The sequence below is a fragment of the Ailuropoda melanoleuca genome, chromosome 14 (assembly GCF_002007445.2).
Source record: "Ailuropoda melanoleuca isolate Jingjing chromosome 14, ASM200744v2, whole genome shotgun sequence".
Classification (NCBI taxonomy): domain Eukaryota; kingdom Metazoa; phylum Chordata; class Mammalia; order Carnivora; family Ursidae; genus Ailuropoda; species Ailuropoda melanoleuca.
The window spans coordinates 38041249-38049588 of NC_048231.1; the positions used below are offsets into that span (position 1 = coordinate 38041249).

Consider the following 8340-nt stretch of genomic DNA (forward strand, 5'->3'; position numbering starts at 1 on the left):
CCGCCCCCCCCCCAGCTGCAGAAGCCTGATGGGATCCCTGTCCAGACCCACCCACGAGCTCCGAGCTGGGATCTTAGTGCTCCCCTCTGATCAGGGCACATCTTAAGTGTGTTTTTCTTTCTTTGAACTTATTAAAACAAGAACAAATTTTCTCTCTTGGACTTTGACTTCTGCATGCACTCCGTGCACAAATCCTTCCCCTGGTGACACTAGGAGCTCTCCTTAGACTCCTCTGTGACTCCCAGCTCCCTCCTCTGGAAACTCAGCCTCAGGGCTGGCCTTCCAGAGACTGGAGGCTGGAGGCTGGGCCTCGGGCAGACAGGCCAAGGCCCCCCTTGTGTTCCTAATGTAAACGGTGTGGATGGCACATGACCTAGAGCAGGAGGTCACCCATCGCCCTGACACGTCACGCCACTGTCTTTCTCCCCTTCACATTCCTGTCTGTGGGCATACTTTTATTTATTTTTTTAATGGACTTTTTTTTTCTTTAATAAGCATCCAGTTTTAAACCTTGCCTTCTTCACTACATATATCCTGTGTTTTCCATGCAATATTTTTGTCATCAGCATTTTTCTTTTTTCCATGAAAAAAAAAAAAGAATCATCGCCTCAGTGGCTGTGTTGTGTCCCATGGAGTGGTTATTTGCCATCATTTGCAATGCCGACCTGCTATTGTTCTGTATAACTCATCTTTTTTTTTTCCCTAATGCTATGAATTCCACCACGGCGAATGGCTTTGCGCACATCCACTTTTTTCATTCTTACGAATTGCTTTCTTTCACCTGGAAATGACCATTGCTTCATGGCATGCCAGTTTCTCCTGCTAGACTGTGAGCCCCTTAAGGGTAAGGAGCTTGCCAAATGGATCTTTGTACCCCCAGTGCCCGCCATGTTGTGGGTGCTGCGTGGGTGGTGTGCTGGGTGAGACGGTGGAAGGATGGGTGAATGCGTGGGCGCTGAGTGTATGATTGGCTTTCCTAGGGTCGAGCTTCTTGAGTGAAAGGCCAGGGAGTTTGCATGGATGTTGATTAATTTCCAAGGGCTTATAGCATTTTACAATGTCCAGTGATGTATTAGAATTTTGTTAAGATATTCCTAGTTTATCTCTGTTAAACAGTGTTTTTCTGTCATTTTAACTTGCATTGCTTTGATTACTAATGAAGGTTGAGCATTTTCACATATACTTGTTAACCAATTGTATTTTCTCTTCTGTGAACTGTTTGTCCAAGTCCATTGGGTCATGGCTTTCTGGTGAGACTGTTCAAGGATGGAATGGGTGTCCTTGGGATGTAGTGAGCCCTCCGTCACTGGAGGCATTCAAGGGACAGGCCGGGCAGAGCTTTGATGAGGGTAGTTTAAAGGAGATTCACATAGCAGGCGTGGGGTTGGTCTAGATGGTCTTGCAGGTCTATTTGACTAGGATTTGCTTCTCCCTGGAAATGGGGGGTGGGGGCCTCTTCCACTTGGCAGCCTGGCAACATTTAAGATCACATTTAAGAACCCTGGCTGGGTTCATACATATATGATTTATAAACTCTACACCATACCCTCTGGAACTCTTGTGGGACAGGAATAATCTCTTTGACCCTCCGAGGCCCAGATAACCATGCCTAGCATCTCGTGCAGTTAGCTGGTAACTTCCCGCCAGCCCTGACACCCAGCCTTGTTTTCCTTTGAGGAAGCCAGCCCCCTGGACCATCATTTTCCACCTCTTAGGGAATCAGGAGAGACCATCTGTCCTTTGCATTCCCAGTGTCCTGTGATGTGTGAGCAAATGTCCCCGAGGCCTTAGATGGATGGCACATGTTAGATCAGGACTGGTGAAGAATCCTTTGTGTTTTCTTCAGTGGGGCAATTAAATTCCATGACCCAAGGAACAGAATGGACCCCCTGGTCTTCTTGGGTTTCCCCTTGTGCCCCACCACAAACTGACCTCAGCTCAAAGTCCATCGAGACCATTTGGGGAGGGTGTGTCACCCACGGGGGGCTTGCCCTACTTCCAGAACACCCCTGCCCTCAGCAGAGAGCTGCTTCCTCCCGCCAAACCCTCTACTATAGCACTGAGCGCGTTTGCCTGCGGCAGAATTAGTCATGCACATGTCTGTCCCAGCATCGAGGCTTGGAGGCCAGCAATGACTTCCAGCATTAATTTAATCCATCCATTCATTCATCTGTGCGTTTGGCCTCCATTTCTTGACCTGGTGCTTTGGCCTCTCCCTTCCCTGAAAGCAAGCCTTTTCATTTTGGGCGGGCTGTGTAGCGCCATGGGCTGTGGTCATGAAGCGAACGCCCTTACTAGAGCTTTCTCCTTCGGGGTCACTGCTCTGAGCACGTCCCAGCTGGACTCATCTGCCACTGTCACCCACACGGCTTCTGTCCCCATGGCGCTTTCCCAGGCATCACCCTCGGCGGCGGATCCAGGGCCAGGGTCCGAGAGCCCCCCCGCCCCCCGCTGTGCGCGGAGGTGTCCTCCCCCAGGCCTCCCTGCCTGGTGCATGGTCCCTGCCCTGAGCTTTGCCTTCAGCCTTTCTGCTTCCTCCACCAGATGGCAGTGGTTGTAATTCACCCCTTCATTCCTTCATCCCTTCATTCCTTCACAATCGACACACGTTTTTCCGAATTTAGCTAGTGCTATACTAGAGATGGCTCCCAACGACTCATCCCGATTATCTCTTTTTGGAAGAGAAGACGGGCCTGTCTGCAAGGGGCCATGTTTGTGTGCCAGCAAAAGGCGCCACCCTTGGTTCAGCCCCAACTTCCAGATCGGAGTTCCGTTGGAAGTTTGATTGCCCTCCCCGACTTTGTTCCTTACAAAACTAGGTTGATTGGTAATCAGCAAACTGCATCCCTGGGTGTTCAGAAATCATAACCTGTGTCAAGAGGCCAGAGTGACGGCTATGGGGTCTGAGATGAACGGCTGCTTCCGGCCGTGAGCTGGCTTTTAAGTCATTAGGACACCCTGATCTTGCCCGCTGGTGATCTTAGAGCTGTTCCTGTCCCTTTCGAAATTAGTTAATGCTGAGCTCTATTTAAAGAAAATTGGGGGAGATGATTGCTCCCTGAGGTGACAAGGATCATGCCCTGTGTGGGGGTCTGTACCAACTCATCCGTTGACAGACCTGGGCATCCAAGACACATGGTACTTTGCAAACCCTGGACGTGGCCCCGAGCATTCATGCGGGTCCCAGGCCAGGCAGGACCCCCTCCCCACCTTTAGTTCACTGCTGCCTGTGTGGGACAAGGCAGAGGTCTTGGGGTCTCTGCTTAGAATTCTGCAGTTTATTCATTGCATTAGAGAGAGGGCGTAGTGGGCAAAGCCAGGACCCTGGAGCTGGACAAACGTGTGTGGTTTAAACTGACCGTGACAGCTTGAGTCTGTCTTCTGGGGGGACAATGGCACCCACCTCGCAGGGCTGTTGTGAGGATTGCTGTAACCAGGGCTTTGAACTGGGATTCTGACCAGGCGGTGCGCGTGCCCCCGGGGGGCTGCTGGGGGTGGGATGACAGGCCTGGAGGGGCAGCCTGACTCAGCAGGTTAGCGGGAAATTGCTTTGCCAGACACGCAGGGGACATCGTGGGATAGGGTGCTAAATTGGTATGACATTGTAGGGTTAGATGGGAGTAATTTTGGCAGGGATCTTTATGCCGGGGGAATGGGGGCCTCTTTGGGCAACACCCTTGCCCCCCCGGGGTACGCGTTCACGCTCACCTCTGTAAAAGGTTGGAAGAACCCTCTGGGTCCTGCCTACCGCTGGGTCTTGCCTGTGGGCGGCACTCACACACATTCCTCCCTCCGCAAGAGATCTCTCCTGGCAGTGTCCTCCCCCCGACATACTAGGCACCGGCCATCAAAGACACCGCAACGTCCCCTCTCTCAATTAACAACATTTGGGCTCAAATGCCAGCAGCCTGGGTGCCTAACACAGAACCAAGCCAGTGGTAGGGGCTGCCTTCCATTTTTGTTGAATGGCCAAATAATGAGTTGTAACCACATGCAAGTGGCAGATGTTAAAACCCTTACTAAGAGTTTGTATTTTGCTCCTGATTAACCTGTTAACAATCGTTGTATCTTACGGACTTCTGTATCGTGTGTTGTTTGAAAACCAGGATTCTTGTTTTGGGTGTTGTGCGATGAAACTTTAGCTGTCTGTGTTCTGTGTTAGAAATTAGAACCCGGCCGACCTGGGGGCCACCTAACTGTTGTGCGGTGCTGGGCAAGTCACTTCTCCTCTCTGACCCTCGGTCTCCTTTTCTCTGATGGGTCACCAGGAAGCTTCCTCCACTGGGTGGTTGTGAGGCCAGGGGCCGGGTCAGCTATAACAGAGCTGATCAAATGCTGGCTCTCGTTGAGAATGGTCGTGTGTTGGGGTTGCCTGGAAAGTTCCAAGCCTTTGCTGGTTCTAAGTGAGTTGAAAGTCAGAACTGACTTTGCGCTCAGATTGTATTTCAACAGTCAATGGAACGTGTAAGACAGAGGCTGAGCGGTCTGCAAGTATTTAGCGAGTTGGCCCAGGGTAAACACTGGTTTGATTAATGAGTGACGGCTTTTTTCCTTCCTTGGAGCCTCCCCCTCGTCCCACTTTCCATCCTGGCTGCTGCTTCTCATGGGGAGGATTGCCGTTGGCTGGGGTGACTGCTTCGGGCTTGCTGTACCTGTCGATGCCGTGTCTGCTTGTGGGGGCTTCTGCAGACATCCGTGTGTGCCCCGGGTTGAGTCTGCCAGGCAGGACGAGGTTTAGAGGCAGCGTGAGGAGGGGCTTCTGGGTGACGTCTTTGGGGACATCTTCTTCTGCCCTTTAGGGGAAAGGCCTGTGCTCCTCATTTGCTCACACCCCTCTTCCGTCTTTCTCTGGCTGTAAGGTGAAGAAATCAGTCTGCAGTCTCTCTGTGGGCCTGGGACCAAGCTGGGGCAGGACTGTAACCACTACACCACGCAAGCTTCCTGCTTGATTGGGGGGTGGGCCCGGTTTCTCCATGAGGGAGCTGAGATTCAGAGACGGGATCAGAGCTAGGGCTCAGCAGTCTTGCATGAGGAGCTGGTGCCCTTTGACCCTGCCAGGCAGGCTCTCCTAGTTACTATGACTGGTCTCTGCTGGCCCACGCGTGCCTGGCCATGCCCCTGGCAGGGGTCACAGTGCTCCAGAGCTCAGTCGGCTCCAAGGGGGACTTGGAAGCTTGGCTGCATTAGATAAGATATTAGGGGTCATTTTGGGTGGGGGGAGGTGTCTTCAGGAGACCCTTGAGTTTCTTTCCTGGCCCTGTCCAGTGCGTGTGGGGGAGTAGCACCCTGCTCTGTCACCCCGAAACACCATCCCAGGTGGGTTGGAATTCTGCACCCCCAGCCTCTCTCCTGCCCTGCCCGTCCTCTGTGGAAGCCTTGCTGGCCTCCCCTTCTTCCTGCCTCCTGCTTTCACAGCCTTGGTAGGCAAGTTCTTTGTTGCCCTTGCTGCTGTCCACGCGGCCACTTCTTGCGGGAGGTCTGGCGTCCACCCCTGTGCACCTGCGGCCAGGAGCACCAGCACCGACTCCCCGATACTCCTCTCCCTCAGGCTTAGCGGAGGGAGCCCTCGCTGTATCACTGTTGGCTGTCTGCCCCGTGGACATCCCACGTCCTTGAGAACATGTCTGAGCAGAGAGGGGCCTTGCCTTGGTGCTCCCGAGGGACCCCACGGGAGAGACAGGTAGATAGGGGCCTCCTCCCAGGGGACGATGAGTTTATGTTCAGGTGTCCGCTCCTCGATGGGCCTTTGGCTCCTGGAAGCTTAGGCCTGTGTGTGACCCAGGATGAGGAAGTCTCCTTGGTGCCCAGTGTTGACAACGTCACCTGCCCCTTGAAATGGGCAGCGCTGGATCCCCATTTCCTGAGGGCAGGTGAGGGACCGGAGGATCAGAGGGGTGACAGCCAAGCTGTACCTGAACCCTCACTCCGAGAGCTATGCTTCTCTGACCCTTTACCGCACTAGTTGCGTCTGATAGAAGTTCACGACTGACAAGGCAGGTTTTCAAGGACGTGAAGAGCTGAACTGATGGTCAGCTGATATGCAAGGTGAATCCACATGTATTTCTTTAGGAGGAAAGTGTGTTTTCTTGGCAAAGACTCTCCAGGGCAAGTCCTGAGGGTCTCTGCCTGTGGTGGGGCTTCCCCCTGGGGCAGGTGCAGACCAGAGGAGGGCCCCTCCTGGCGGAAATGTCTGTCTGCTGCACATTTTTGGAAGTATTTATGTCTAGAATAAAACTTCATTTAGGCTCAAATGTCCTCGTTTGTGCTGTGGCCAAGTGATTTTGGTAATGTGGCATTTGGTAACGCCCAGGTTGGAGGGAGGCCCTGGTCATGCCCACATCTTCTCTGTGGCTGGTGGTGGTGGGTCCTGGGGTGTGGAGATCTCCACCTGAAATGTCTTTATTTCCACCATTGGTGACAGTTAACCTGTAAGGCACATGCCAAGTCCGAAATGCAGCCGTGGGCACCCCAAAAACAAGGGGGGATTGGACTCCAGACCGTGGTTCCTTTCATCTGCTCTCACCCCCAAAGACAGTACCCGGGCACAAGTTGAGGGTGGGACTCTGGAGGTCTTGCTCTTTTGAATTCTGGTCCTGGCATCACCGTTGGCCAGCGCAGTGGCCTTGGGCAGGTTACAGGCACCCCGAGTCTTGGTTTTCCCACCTGTAGAATGGGTACTGAACAATCGTATCCGCACAAAGGACGCTGGTAAGCCCCGAGTACAGGTTGCGTGCCTTGCTGCACCCCATATGCTGCTCTGAGAATCAAGGTCTGTGTTCGAGGCCACTCTGGGGCCCATGTGTGTGTGGCCTGGCCGATTTTGCTCACCTGTAACCTGGAAATAGTCATGTTTACCTGGCACGGTATTGTGGGATTCAATGAGTTTGTTTATGTGAAAATAAATGCTTTGTTACCTGGTGCACAGGTGGCCTCACCCCTTGTTCTCTGGTGGGCCCCGGGTCTGGCCAAGGTGCCCTGCGGCCTGTGGGCGCTGGTCGCAGAAGCCCTGTGCTCCCCAGAACTACGGTGGCCCAAGTGGCTGGTTCGTGGAGTGGAAGGTGTCAGGGAAGCACGCGGCCAGCTCTGGGGAGGCAGGGAGGGAGGGCAGGGTTTGCTTTTAAATACAGAGATTTAACAAGATCAGAGGGGGTGGGGTTGAGGCCAGAGGCGTTGAGGGCAGGGGGGGAGCAGGGGGAGCTTTTAGACACCCCCAGAGGAGGGGGGCTGCTATTTTAGAAAACATCCAGGTTTAATTGGCAGTGGTTTGGGTAGGAGAGCTGGGGTGGTGTTTAGAAAGGCCGAGAGTTCCAGATTCTGGGTTAGTGAGGTGAGAATCTTCAGAGGTCATGGGTGCAGGAGGGTGTCAGGACTAAGGGTACGCTTCTGGAAATCTCTGCAGGTGGGGGAGACTGGGGAGGTGGTGACGTGCGGGAGCCCAGAGATCGAGGGGCACTAGCTGGAGGGCAGGAGCTGGTGCCTGGGTGTTCCTCCGACCCCCCATGGCTGCTGGGAGCCGGGGCCTTCCCCCCGTGGTGTCCAGTGGTGTCCAGTCCCGGGGGCCTCTCTCCTCTCCTCGCCCCCCCGGCCTGCCTGTCTGCATGAGAACTCTTGTCAGCCAGTGAGACCGGGAGCAGGCCCCTTCATCTGCACCTGTGTCTCTCTCAGCCTCCGCAGCCACAGGGACACCCTGCACACGTTCCCGCGGGACAGGCCGGACCCAAAGACTCTGGACCAGGGCCGCCCCCTGCGAGGAGGGGCATGCCCTCCTGGCCTCTCCTTGCCTAGCCACCCGCCCTCTGACTGATGGACTTCACTGATCTGAGGCTCAGACACGTGGGCTGGACCCCTACCCACCCCTCATGAACCCTGAGACTTGGGGGAGCCACCGAGCCTTCACTTGTCCACGCCTGAGGAGTGGGCTCGGACACCTACCTCACAGGGTTGTTGTGAGGAGCGAGTGATGTGGTTTGAAAGCGCCTGACCTGGGGCTTGGCACACCCTATTGTGCTCTCAATAAATGTGTTTCTTGCCTTAACAAAAACAGTGATGGATGTGCTACTAATATGAGGAGGGCTGAATGTCGGGTGTGCTGTCTGGCTGGGGCTGCTCTCACCCCGGGCGTGTGGTGGGCGGGGAGGGCGGGGGAGCCAGCTCTGACCTCCTGTGGCAGATGTGTTTTGGGGTGAACTAACTCGGGCTGGTCCCCCTTCTTCTAATGGTTTTGGGATGTCAGGTTCCTTTCCAGAAAGGCACGTAGCTGGGGAGTGGAGGAAGTCTGAGCTGAGCGCAGCATCGGGGTCTCCAGAGCCCCAGAAGGGCTGCCCCCAGGCTGCAACGCTT

The 8340-nt window shown here is 54.4% G+C and overlaps 1 long non-coding RNA gene across 5 annotated transcripts in view; it reads left to right on the forward strand.

Annotated features, from left to right (window-relative positions):
• The window catches only part of LOC100471845, a 34413-nt gene extending 26371 nt beyond the window's left edge, over nt 1–8042 (forward strand). For 2 of the 5 annotated variants that reach the window (XR_002142314.2, XR_855331.3), the window contains exon 7: nt 7666–8042. This is a non-coding gene — a long non-coding RNA (uncharacterized LOC100471845). Of the gene's footprint in view, nt 1–813; nt 4073–7665 lie in introns of those variants that run through there. The other 3 variants (XR_004620173.1, XR_002142313.2, XR_002142311.2) reach the window with 2 other exon arrangements.
• The last annotated feature ends 298 nt before the right edge of the window (nt 8043–8340 follow it).